The sequence below is a fragment of the Dromiciops gliroides genome, chromosome 2 (assembly GCF_019393635.1).
Source record: "Dromiciops gliroides isolate mDroGli1 chromosome 2, mDroGli1.pri, whole genome shotgun sequence".
NCBI classification, from domain to species: domain Eukaryota; kingdom Metazoa; phylum Chordata; class Mammalia; order Microbiotheria; family Microbiotheriidae; genus Dromiciops; species Dromiciops gliroides.
Window position 1 is genome coordinate 12,055,795 of NC_057862.1, and position 13,920 is coordinate 12,069,714.

At 41.1% G+C, this 13,920-nt stretch overlaps 1 non-coding gene across 1 annotated transcript; it reads right to left on the reverse strand.

The window, feature by feature from the left end:
- Window positions 1–13,283: 13,283 nt before the first annotated feature.
- Window positions 13,284–13,390, reverse strand: LOC122744839. Its single transcript, XR_006355181.1, has one exon. It is a non-coding gene; the product is annotated as a U6 spliceosomal RNA (small nuclear RNA).
- Between the last annotated feature and the right edge of the window lie 530 nt (window positions 13,391–13,920).

Here is a 13,920-nt window from a genome sequence, read left to right on the forward strand (position 1 = left end):
TCTCCCTGCCCCCAGCCTCCCACCTAACCCTTTCTTGTAAAACAGAACAAAATACTTAAGGAAACTCAAAAGACACAGTAAATATGTCTGACAGAGGAGGGCAGGGGTGTCAGACTCCAATAGAAATGAGGCTGCTAAGCCATACATGAGGATTGCTGCAGCTTCAAATTAACTTAGAAAACTACGTTAGCGTTAAATTCTATTGTGCTGTTGTTTGTTTTGTTAAATTAACCCCAAATTACTTTTTAATCTGGCTTCAGATGTACATACCAACTGGTCTTATTTTTGATGCCTCTGATGTCAACCTGGTTCTGTATCCATAGTCTCTGTTGCCTTACTGAGAAGATGAAAATGATGTCTTAGCAGTCTGCTAGGATAGAGACTGCTCATTATCATTAATTACAAATCAACTGCCTTTAAGTGGTCCTTCCCCCCATTGTTGTAGTTATTGTATGTTATTCTCCTGGTTTAATTTCATTTGTTCCACATCTGCTTATACAAATCTTGCTGAGTTTCTCACAATTGTCCTTTCTTACTACAAAATAATATTCTTTTATGTTCATATCCCACAGTTTGTTCACCAATTTCTCAACTGATGGGCACCATCTTTTTTTTTTTTTTTTTGGCTACCACAATAACTAATGCAATGAATATCGTGGTATTTTGTTTCATAGAAGAGCCTGTTTTCTGTGTTTTATGTCCTTGGAATCTAAGGGAAGGAGTTTCATTGATATGAGGAACTCCCATATGAGGAGAATCCCTCTACCAATATAGGCAATTTATAATCTTATGGGCACCTTCCCAGCCTCTACCTATTAGCTTCCTTTGAGACTCAGCTCAAACACCATCTTCTCCACAAGGCTTTTATGTTCCCCCTCTCCACCTTTCCTGCCTTCTCTCTGAGATTACTTTCCATTTACTCTAAGTTGTAGATACATGTTATTGACATGTGAACTCCCTGCATGAGGGGAGGTGTTGTGTTAATTGTATGGAGGGCATACAATAAGTAGCAGGAATGTTTGTTGATTAATCTTGCTTATCTAATATTTCACTAATCCACCTTTCCAGTTTTACAAATCTGACACCCAAAAGGTTTAGTTATTACAGCTTTATAATATAGCATAAATCTCCTAACAAGATGCCCTCTTTATCTCATTATTCCTACTTTTTCTTACTGTTTTTCTTAAGATTCAAGACCTTTATTTAACTTTGAAAGTTGGATTATTTGGGGGTAATTCTATAAAGTAACTCCATGGAATTTTGATTACTATAACATTAATGTGTAAATTAATTTAAGTAATATAGTCATTTTTATTATGTTTGACTATCCCAACAATAAATAACAAGCTTTTCTCCAATTATTTATCTTCCTCTATTTCTGTAAATGTTTCTGTGATGTTTAACATGATTGTAATATATAACTTATATCAAATTGCTTTCTGTCCTTGGGAGGGGGGTGGGAAAGGAGAATGGGACAAAAATCTAGAACTCAAAAAATAGCTTTACATGTAATTGGAAAAATAATTAAAATAAATATATTTTTAAAAAAGAGTGTAGTATGGGGACTTTCCGGGCAGAGCCAAGATGGTGGAGGAAAGGCAGTGAGCTCCGGAACTCATGACACGATCGATCCAAAAAACATCCAAATAAGGTCATAGGAAAATGCCCGGAGCAGCAAAACTCACAGAAGAATGTACTGAAATCATCTTCTAACCAAGAATGGCTTGGAAGGTCAGAAAGAGGGAGCTGCTGTGCTGATACAGGAGTCGAGCCCAACCCCACAGTCACCCTGACAGAGATCCAGTCTCAGGAAGTCCCCACCAGAGAAGGAGACCCCCAGAGCCTCTGAATCAGCTAAAGCACCAGTGTCATCTTGAACTAAGCTCACAGTCTGGTGAGTGGGCTGATCCCTGGGTAGGGGAGAGACTACAGGGGTCTATGCTGGGGCTAAGGCAGAACTTGGATTTTACACTCCTACTGAGAACCAGGTGGTAGGCTCAAGTAGAAGTGGCCCAGGTGGGGGAGGGGCACAGGCTCATCCAGAGCTAACAACCACAACACACAAAGCTGGTTGATTAGCAAGTTGGTTTGGGTCATCTAAGGACCAGGGAACAGGCCAGGTGAGTGAAGAACCTGATCCTCCTTAAATCATACCACCTGGGACGTCTTAAGCTTGGGATACTGCAGCCTGGAAACAGTGCCCCACTTTAAGGAACTAAAAGTCTAGTAAAAGAAAGGCAAGATGAGCCGACAGAGAAAGGTGAAGACCATAGAAAGTTTCTTCAGTAACAAGGAAGACCAAGGGGCACCGTCAGAGGAAGATGTCAACATCAGGGCCCCTATATCTAAAGCTTCCAAGAAAATATGAATTGGTCTCAGGCCATAGAGGTGCTCAAAAAGGACTTTGAAGATAAAATTAGAGAGGTAGAGGAAAAAATGGAAAGAGAAATGAGGGTGATGCAGGAAAGACATGAGAAAAAAGTCAACAGCTTGAAAAGTCAAATGGAAAAGGAGGTACAAAAGCTCTCTGATGAAAATAATTGCCTAAGAATTAGGACTGAACAAATGGAAGCCAGTGACTTTATGAGAAACCAGGACACAATAAAGCAAATCCAAATGAATAAAAAAATAGAGGGCAATGTGAAATATCTTCTGGGAAAAACTGCCAACCTGGAAAATAGGTCCAGGAGAGATAATTTGAAAATTATTGGTCTACCTGAAAACCATGATCAAGGAAAGAGCTTAGACACCATCTTCCAAGCTATTCTCAGGGAAAATTGCCCTGAAATTCTAGAAGAAGAAGCTAAAATAGAAATTGAAAGAATCCACCGATCACCCCCAGAAAGAGATCCCCAAAAGAAAACTCCTAGGAATATTATAGCCAAATTCCAGAGCTCTCAGGTCAAGGAGAAAATATTGCAAGCTGCCAAAAAGAAAGAAAGAATTCAAGTCCTGTGGAGCCCCAGTCAGTATAGCACAAGATCTAGCAGCTTCTACATTAAAGGACCAGAGGGCATGGAATATGATATTCCAGAGGGCAAAGGAAATGGGATTACAACCAAGAATCACCTACCCATCAAAATTCTGCATCATGTTTCAGTGGAAAAAATGGGCCTTTAATGCAAAAGAAGACTTTCAGATATTTGTGATGAAAAGACCTGAACTGAATGGCAAATTTGACTTTCAAATACAAGACCCTAGAGAACCATAAAAAAAAAAAAAAACTGGAGCTGGGGGACATAGCTGGGGTCGTACAGTGGGCGACTGTCTTGTGTCTGAGGCTGGGTTTTGGCTGGGATCCCCCTGAGTCCAGGGGTGATGATTTGTCCACTATGTCACTTAGCTAGATGATAACATCTTTAGGGTTAAATTGAGGGGTGAAGGGAATTCATTGGGGGAGGGGGAAGGGCAGAAGCGAAATCCTACATGAAAGTAACAGGAAAAGGCTTATGGAGTGGGGGAAGAGATGGGAGAGGAGCAGGGTAGTAAATGAATTTTACACTCATCAGAAAAGGCTCAAAGATCTTAAACTCATCAGAGCTGCCTCAAGGAGGGACTAATAGACACACCCAACTGGGTGGAGTAATCTATTTAATATGGGCAGTAAATGAGCCTAACACTCATTAAAATTGGCTCAAAGACCTCAATCTCATTAGAATTGGCTCTAGGAAGGACTAATGGACACACTCAATTGGGTAGAGTAATCTCTATAACCCTGCAGGAAAATAGGAGGGGAAGGGGGTAAAGAGAGAGGGTCAAAAGAAGGAAGGGAAGAGTGGGGGAGGGGACAGAGAAGCAAATCCCTTTTGAAGAGTGAAAGGATGAAAGAAGATGGATAATAGAATAAATATCATGGGGAAGGGAATAGTATGGAAGGGAAACAGTTAACAATAGTAATCATGAAAAAGAGAAAAGGGGGGAAAATTGTACAAAAAATATTTATAGCAACTCTTGGTGGAGGCTAAGAATTGAGAATCAAGGGAATGTCCATCAATTGAGGAATGATGGAAAAAGCTGTGTTATATGATTGTAGTGGAATGGACTTGTGCTACAGGAAATAACAAACAGGATGATCCCCCAAAAACCTTGAAAGACTAATGAACATCCATGTATGGTGATGTAACGATTGGAATAACGCCACCTGCTGGATACTTACTGTAGAAGAGTTCTGCCCATGGAGCGAAGGTCTTTGAGGGCAAGACCAGGAGTCTTTTCTTTAGCATCAGGAAGTGACGCGGACTAGTGGAAGGAGGAAGGAAGAGACTGGCGCTCACTCTCGCTCTCTTTCCTGAGGACGCTGGCGGAGAAGGGAGCTAGAAATGTGCTCTCCCTTTAATAGATAGGAATCTAGGCCTTTCTCTCTCTCTTTACCAAATTCTTATTCTCCTTAATAAATGCTTAAAAGTCTAACTCTTGCTAAAGCTTGTAATTGATTGGCGACCACTCATTAGATATTTTAGACAGACTAGCTAGAATTTTAACCCTTAACAGTGAAGTGAGTAGAGCTGAGAGGATATTGTGCGTGGTGACAGCAGCATTGTTCAATGAGTAATTGTGAATGACTTAACTACTCTCAGCAGTACAATGATCCAGGACAATCCCAAGGAACTAATGAGGAAGCATACTATGCACTGCTATAGAAAGAACTGATAAAAAGAACACTTGTGGATTGTACATATATAACCTGAATGCGATCTTGTGGAGGGGGGAGGAAAGGGAGGGAGGGAGGGAGAAAAATTTGGAACTCTAAATCTTATGAAAATGAATGTTGAAAACTACCCTTACATGTAAATGGAAAATAAAATAAATATTTGTTGAGATAAAATAAAAAACCAAAAAAAAGTTAAAAAAAGAGTGTATTATGGGTGTATTTATGCAAGAACTAATCATCTCATGGTAGGCAAACTCCTGAATGTATCATAAATTTTGCAAACATTTCCAATGCATTTTTCTATTGTTTTAGTACTATATAGAAATGATATTTTAAAAATTTATTTTTCATTTTCTTACTTTGCTGAAGCTATCAGTTATTTCAATTTCTTTGCTCATAGGGAGGTTTTCTAAGTAAGTTGACATATAATAAGGACAGTTTTGTATCCTTTTAGAAAAATATTGTACTTTTGATTTCTCTCATTTTTATGCCATAGATTGAATTTATAGAACCTTGATAATGAATCAAAAGAAATGATTCCCTTGCTTTCCCCTGCACTACATCAGAAAGCTGCTTGTGTTTTGTCATTGCAGATAATACTAGTTAGTGCTTTTAGATATGTGCTTATGACCAAAGAATATCTCTTCCATGGCTTTTTTGGGTTTTTTAGAACTAGAAATGAATGCTTCATCTTCTACAAAGCTGTGCTCCTCCCTTTCCTCTTGGAATCCTTTTTCTCTGATTCAGCTTGTATCACCCTCTGAAGGGCACCTTTCCCCATACTACAAATGAAGACCTCAAAATATCCCAGAGAACTCATTCAATAAATCACACTGGAGCCAAACCACAATCACTGACCCAACTGGTCATAACATTGATTCTTAAAAATTTACGCATTGATTCTTTAAAAATTTACATGGCCGCAATCAGACTGTCCCAAATGGTAACTTCTAGAAGCTAAATTAATCCAAACCAGGAGGAATAACATTTTTTTTCATAGATATTGTCAAACCAAATACTCAGAAAAGTGATAAGAGCTTTTGGATGCAGAGCCCTAGGAGAGCGGTCAAAGGTTTTTAGAACAAGGCAAGGTATATATCATCCCATCATCCTCTGTGCTGCTGAAGATTTATGGAGGATACTTTCAGTAAGCCTAGATAGTAATAACGTGTGCTTCAAGACTTTTGTTCAGTAACTAAAGGGGGGAGAAGTGATTCTATCCATCTGTACAAAAATCTACAAAAAAAACAATATAAAAGAATAATAGCAGGATAATGACTTATTCTGGGACCATTTCTATCTGAACTCCATTAAAAAAAGAACAAAGGAACTTTATAATAATGATGATGAAAGGGTTTTAAAAAATAATAAGCATTTTTATTTATCGTTTTGAGTTCCAAATTTTATCCTCCTTCCCTCCATCTCTTCCCATATGGGTACATATGAGCAATGATGTAAAACATTACCATGTTAGTCATTTTGTACAAGAAAACTTGAAAAAAATAAACAAAAATGAAAGAAAGTGAAAAATAGCATGCTTCAGTCTGTTCATTCAAAATCAGTTCTTTCTTTGGAGGTGGATAGTATGTTTCATCAATAGTCCTTTGGGATTGTCTTGGATCATTGTATTGTTGAGAATAGTTAAGTCATTCCCAGTTTTTCATCAAACAATATTGCTGTCTCTTGGCTCTGCTCTCTTCACTATACATCAGTTCATACAAGTCTTTCCAGGCCTTTCTGAAATCATCCTGCTTGTCATTTCTTATAGCACAATAATATCCCATTACCATCATATATGACAGCTAGGTTTATATCCCAAAGACATCCCCCAAAAGAGAAAAAGACCCATTTGTTGTTGTTGTTGTTTTTTTTTTTTTGAGGCAATTGGGGTTAAGTGACTTGCCCAGGGTCACACAGCTAGTAAATGTCAAGTGTCTGAGGCTGGATTTGAAGTCAGGTCCTCCTGACTCCAGGGCTGGTGCTCTATCCACTGTGCCACCTAGCTGCCCCGAAAAAGACCCATTTGTACAAAAATATTTCTAGTAGCTCTTTTTCTGGTGGCTAAGAATTGGAAATCAAAAGAATGCCCATTATTTGGGGAATGGCTGAACAAGCTGTGGCATATGATGGTGATAGAATATTATTGTGCTATGAAAGGGTTTTAAAGATACTTTAATATTCTTGTGAAATCCTTTTCTCTCGCTAAATTCAACCTGCTCTTTCCTAGCCTTAGAATGTGCCTATCCCCACCCACCCTTGCTGTGGTGTGGCTCCCCATGAGAAGAAAAGCATACTTTGGCACCTACCTGGGCGATCTTCTTTAGTCTTTCCCAGAGCCCTACACAGTCACCTGAAGACTTATAGTGACACCATGTGGTTTGGACCATGACCATATGGCAAGCACAGCTTGCAGTTGCTCAACTCTAAGCCCTTTCCCACAGGAGCCACATGGTGCCTGGCACATAGTAGGTGCTAAATAATCACTTATTGATGGACTGGTTGCTTCTGGAGTGATGGTGGGTGAAAGGAGGAGGGGCGTGAATTCACAGATTTTGCACCCTTAGCACCAGTTCTGCTCTGAGCCCTGTTGATTTCTGTATCTTTGACAAGGGAGAAGGTGAACAACTAGTGGCATGATTTTCCTAGAATGTAGATGACATGAGTGTTATAGAAAGGGGAGTCATATGATAGGAAGTAGGAGTCAGCCCACCAGGAGCCTTAAAAGTCTGTATTCTATCGAAGACAACAGGGATGCCCTGAAGTCTAATGTGCATATCAATTGCACCATCATTTTCCAAGTCACACCTCAGGGACTCTTCCAGGAACACAAACCTGGGGGAGGAGGGGAGAGCCCAGCTGGGCCCCAGATTCAGAGCCAATGTATGAGGAAGACCCTGATTACCACTGGCTCTGTACTGGGAGGTTGTAGATGGGAGGTGGGGAAGGTAATAGAATTCAGACCAAAGCTCCTTCTCACATACACAAGCCCAGGCACAACTAGGACCACACGGGGCTCCCTACCTCTCTACTGATCTGCCCTCAGGTTTCCCCTAGGGTGCCCTGTCCTAGGCCCTGCACTTACTCCTACTCTCCTCTCTCCCACCAATAGATACACTCTGAACAGCTGCTCCCCATAGCCACTACCTCTCCTTTTAAACTCTAGCATGTACTTCAGCCAGACTGCCTGCCCCTCATCCTTGGCCACAGATAGAAGCTGCATCGTCCTTCCTTAGAGCCCCTAAATAACCTAAGGAATTATGATCAATGGCCACCTTTCCTACCGTCTTCACTAGAGTAAGAGATGGCATCAGAATGTAGCCTCCCAGCCCTGAAGTATCTCTACCATCAGACTTAGAGGAAGGAAAGGACAAGGTCTTTACATTTAAATATTTCAGAGTAAATTTGTTGAGCCACATTGATTCCCAGGAAAAAGCCCAAATGACTGTACAATGGAATCCTCTTGTGGTAAGTGAGCTTAGAGATTTTGGAGAGCAAAACATCCCCATCTTTGGGGATGGTCATGTTCTCCAGTTCCCTGTTCCACAAAGTTATTGGCACCATGATGCCTTCCATGGTAAAGGGGAGGAGTGGGCTGGATGTAATTAATGGAGGAACAAGAAGCATGTTATAGAAGAAGTGTTTCTACTGAATTAAAGCAAGTCTTCAAATACTCAAAGTATGCCATATCTAAGAGAAGAAGTGATTCATGAGAATGGATGATGGCACATCTCTTTATAGCAGAGATTTCAATGCTTATAAAGGGATATGCAATGTATAATTTTGGTATAAACTGAGGGGAAAGTATTGTACAGTGGGTTTCACTCAAGGGGTACCAAGAAACTAGATTTATTTTATGTTAACTTTGAAAATTCTGTTTTTAAGATGAAATTGTTCTGAGGGCCAATGGAATCATTTGGAAATCAGCCTCCCATCAAGGATGCTGGAATGTAGCAGGGCCCCTCTCCTGGTTCTAAATACTACTACAGCCCCGCCCCCGCCCCCGCCAATTTACCAAGGATATTTTCATCCAGCTTCTATTTGAAAACTCCCAGTAAGGGAGGGCCAGATACTTCCTGAGGTGGCCTGTCTGACTTGCAGATTCCTGTCAAGGCAAGGAGGTCTTCTTTCATCAAGCCCAAACCTATCTTACAGTAACTTCTTCCTCTTCTTCTTTTTACAATCTTTTTTTTTTTTTTTGGTAAATTGTAAAAGTATTTTATTATTTTCCAGGTACAAGTAGAGATAGTTTTCAACATTTGTTTTTACAAGATTTCTAGTTTCAAATTTTTTCCCTCCCTCCTCCCCTCCCCAAGACAGCAAGTAATCTGATATAGGTTATATATGCACAATACCATTAAACATATTTCTGCATTAGTCTTGCTGTGAAAGAAGAATCAGAGCAAAAATGAAAAACCTCAAAAAAAGAAAAACAACAGCACCAAAACCAAAAGAAATAGTATGGTTCAATCTGCATCCATATTCCACAGTTCTTTTTTTTTTTTCTGGATTTGGACAATCTTTTCCATCATGAGTCTTTTGGAATTATCTTGGACTATATTGTATTGCTGAGAAGAATCAAGTCTATCACAGTTGATCAACGCATAATGTTGATGATACTTACAGTAACTTCTACCCATTAATTCTTGGTTCTGCCATTGAGGCCAAGCAAAACAAGTCTAACCTTTCTCCCATGGGACAGCCCTTCAAATATCTCAGAAACAACTGTCATGTTCCTCCCTGACTCTTCCCCATCTCCAGTTAAGGCAACTGATCCTCATATGCCATGAACTGGGGACCCTCTACCATACTCATTGCCTAGTATGGGGGATGCTCTAACTTGTCAATATCCATTCCAAAATGGGATATGGGGGAATGAAAGCAATTCTCCAGAGGAATATCTTCTTCTCATTGGTAATAATAGTTACAATGGACATTTATGTAAACACTTTGATTATGTAGACAAATGAAGACTCCTAGAGATAACTTTTCTCCATTGTATGATCCTTACTCATTTAGATGCATCTAAATCCAGGGAGAATTAGGGGACACTAGACCTTAGGGAAATAGTGTAGGGACCAATTTTTAATTGGGGAGTATTAGCTAGGCGGCTCACCACAATATTGGGGCAAGGAAGGAGACAGACAGCCTCCCTCAAAACAGAGCAGGATTTATTTAACAAGAATGAACTAGGGGCAGCTAGGTGGCACAGTGAATAGAGCACTGGCCTTGGAGTCAGGAGTACCTGAGTTCAAATCCGGCCTCAGACACTTAACACTAGCTGTGTGACCCTGGGCAAGACACTTAACCCCAATTGCCTCACTAAAAAAAAAAAAAAGAATGAACTTAAAAAACACAAACAGGATCAGTAGGATTAAGGGAAAGGAAATAAAATGGGAAAAGAGAAATTATACAACCTGAACAACACCACTGCCCAGGAGTCAGCTGAGAACACACAGCAGCATCCTGTCGCCTTCCAGCTTCAAGCTCGAATGGCGAAAAACCTCCCTTCGTCCCAGCAGACCCCAGGCTGACCACACACAGCCCCCAGCCAATTGGCTGGCTGCTCTGACAGTCACATGACTGCCCTCACTGGGCTTCCAATCATTATAATTTTGCTAGGCCCATGTAGGCGTCAGCGAGTGGTGATGATGTGAGGTGCCAGCGCCATGGCGATGGCTACAACCAATGGGTGGAGCACCATGCCACCCGTGAAGCCCCCAGGCCAGTGTGCGCAAGGTCTCCTCAAACTCCAGCCAAAAGATGGGGCCATAAAAACCTCAAATAACAATCAATTCTTTACAATAGGAAGTTTTGTCATTAATGGTCTTTTTAGATATTAGGCGCATCATGTTGTGATGAGTAAAATCTAATGTGTGGTCTCCTTTTTCCTGTCCCCAGTGTGGGGGAAAACTAGTTAGGGTTTACTTATAAATTAGAAGCCTTAGCACCAGAATTCATTAGTGAAAAAGAGAACACCTGTGTCAGAAAACCCCCAAATAGCTTATCTAGCCTAGAGGAGAGATAAGGGTTCAACCTGGTCTCCTTCTTCTCCCAAGTCCTCTGCGAACTGAGAGAGGAAATAGCACTTCCCACTTGCTGCTTCCCTCCCCTGGAAGAGACTGTCCTTCAAGCTGATTGGTAGGCATCAACCAAATTCATTGGTTCACTGGACTTGAGGGTGGTCTCTTGTTGAGTTCAAAGTCCTTTGCTTCTGAGAACAATACCCTATTGAGGGCCAGCCAGGTGTGGTTTTGATTTAATTAACTTTAAGTAGGTTAATCAGCAAAGTCAATCACTCTGGGTCAGTCTCACTTAATTCAACCAGTCTATATCAATCTCCTCTGGTTGGGGCCTTTGGGCGTTGACAAAAGGCCATTATTTCTTACAATGTTTTCATTATATTTTAGTAACTATACCTGCTTAAAATGTTCCATGTGCTGAGCTGGGCTTCCCCAATCCTAAGCCTGGAACTTCCCAGAATAAAGAATCTAGAATGAAAAGGAAAGAACAAGTTTATTTGTATATATGGAAACTCTTTCTCTGAATACCATGAAAAAATGAAGATGATGCTGGTTAATGTCCCACCTGAAGAAGCAGAGCTGAGGCTTCTTCCTGCCCTCTTCTTTTCTGCCTCCTTTCTTGCAGTTGATTCACAGATCTGTACATGTAGCCCCAGTTTCTCTCCTGAACTTCAATCTCACATCACCAACTTTCTACTGGCTGCTTCAAACTGGATGTGGTCAAACTTAGCATGCCCAAAACAGAACTCATGATTTTCTCCCAAATTCACCCCTCATTCAAACTTTGCTATTTCTGCTTTGAGAAATATTCTGTTAGTCATGTAGATTTATGACCTTGATTTCATTCTCTGTTTTTCAGTCTCATTCACTCCCCTTACTGAATCAGTGGCCAAATCCTAATATTTTTTTTCCTTTTTTGGGGGGGGGTGAGGCAATTAGGGTTAAGTGACTTGCCCAGGGTCACACAGCTAGTAAGTGTCAAGTGTCTGAGGCTGGATTTGAACTCAGGTCCTTCTGACTCCAGGGCCAGTACTCTATACACTGCACCACCTAGCTGCCCCAAATCCTAATCTTTTTTATCACTCAATATATTTGCATATGTCCCTTCTCTGTATTTACACAACTGCTATGTTAGTTCAGGCTCCATCATCTCTCACCTAGATTATTTCAAGGACCTCCTCATTCTTCTTCTTACCTTAAGTCTCTCCCTGCCCCAATCTATCCTCCACACAGTTTATACACCATGATAGAGTGAAGGTCCTGGAGTCAGGAAGACTCATCTTCATGAGTTCAAAGCTATGAGATGTGTAACCCTGGACAAGTCTTTTTATCCTGTTTGCCTCAGTTTCTTCATTTGTAAAATGAATTGGAGAAAGAAATGGCAAACCACTCCAGGATCTCTGCCAAGACCCCCCCTCCACACATTGAGGTCATGGAGAGTTGGGCATGACTGAACAATGAATCCTGTTCAAACTCATACATGTAAATATTGTCTTCCCTTTCAGAATGTAATCTCCTTAAATGAAGAGACTGTTTCATTTGTATGTTTGTGTCCCTGATGCCTTCCATAGGACCTGACACATACTAAGAGCTTAACCAACGCTTGTTGATTGAATATTTAAATGAAGGAGTAAATGTTCTGCCAATTTCTGGCATTTTTGCCAAACATTCCAAGAGAGACAATGTTTTGACTTATCTGGCCAAATGGATCAGACCTCTTGGCTTCTGCTAGCATGGCCTCAAAATTCTTTCCCTGTTCTCAGAGTTTTCTTTAAATGCTGAAGGAAACAAGAAACCCCATTCTTCAATATCCACACAAGAGACAGGTTCATGCATCACTGTTCAGCTTTCTTTTCCTCCTCTCCTCCTCCCGAGGGCTGCTCCAAACCTTCTCCACTCTATTCATTCCCTTCCCATAACTGTTTTACTAAGAACATGGAAGCCATTGGATAGGAGCCCTCTCAGCTTACACACATGCATACACACACACTCACACACACACACACACACACACACACACACGCTCACACACACGCTCACACTCAAACACATATACACACTCATACATACAAACGCAGACACATCAAACCTTTCCTAAATCTTCACCTATTGTCTCCTCCTTAGATCCTCTAGTTGATGAAAATCCTTCTCTGAAGCTAGATTTTCTCCCTATGTCTTCCACCCCATTTCTGCTTATTACCCTTGGAATATTAGTCCAGTCATTATTCATTTTCTCTTCCCCTCCCCCTCTCACAAACACCCCTTGCATCTTTATGCTATCCCTCCCTACAGGCTCCTTGCCTTTTGCCTGTAAATGTGTTTGTGTATCCCCTGCCCTAAAATGTCTTCCCCTCAGTCCTGCTGCTGTGTTAATGTTCTAGGAAGCGCATTTCTCAGGTGGAGGCATGGGGAGTGGTGGGAAGAACCTGGGTCTTCAGCCAGTTGACTTTGGTTCCCACACCAGATCTGCCATGTGCTGCCTGAGTGGCCTTGGTCCCTTTTCCTCTCTGGGTCTCAGTTTTCTCATGCAGAAAGTGAATGGGTCAGATGAAATGATCTCTGATGTCCCTTTTAGCTCTGCAAACTGCAATTATTTCTTTTCTTTTCTTTTTTTTAATACAGAATGCTTCATGAATTTGTGTGTCATCCTCGTACAGGGGCCATGCTAATCTTCTCTGTATCATTCCAATTTTAGCATATGTGCTGCCGAAATGAGCACTACAATTCCTTTCTGTTTTTTCTTCTCCTCCCACCTTCTCCCTAGAGCAGCCTTGACCCTGGTGAATCGCCTTCCTTAGCTCTTCCTGACATCTCAGCACCTTATGACCTGACTGCCATCACATTTATCCCTGGACGGAAGCTGTTTCCTTGTAGTTCATCAAGGACATACTTGTCTCCCAATCCTCTCATGTTTCTTCCATTCTGGTCTCCTAACTGTCATATAGTATCTGACACTATGGACCAACCTCCTTTGGAAGCCTCTTCCTTTGGCTTGTGTATCTCTGTGAGTGATCCTGAATCTCTTACTTCTGTTATCTCACCTTCTCTGTCTCCTCCTTTAGCTCCCTAAAGGGGGGAAAAGGGGGAGGTACCCACTGGGCCTCTTTCTTATCTCCCTTTACACTCTCTCCCTTGGTGATCACTCCCACTGTAAGGATTGTGCTTCTCATCACTCACGTGGATGACTCCAATCTCTCCAGCCCCAGTCCCTTTATTTAGGATCCCAGAATTATGGGGAAGATATTTCAT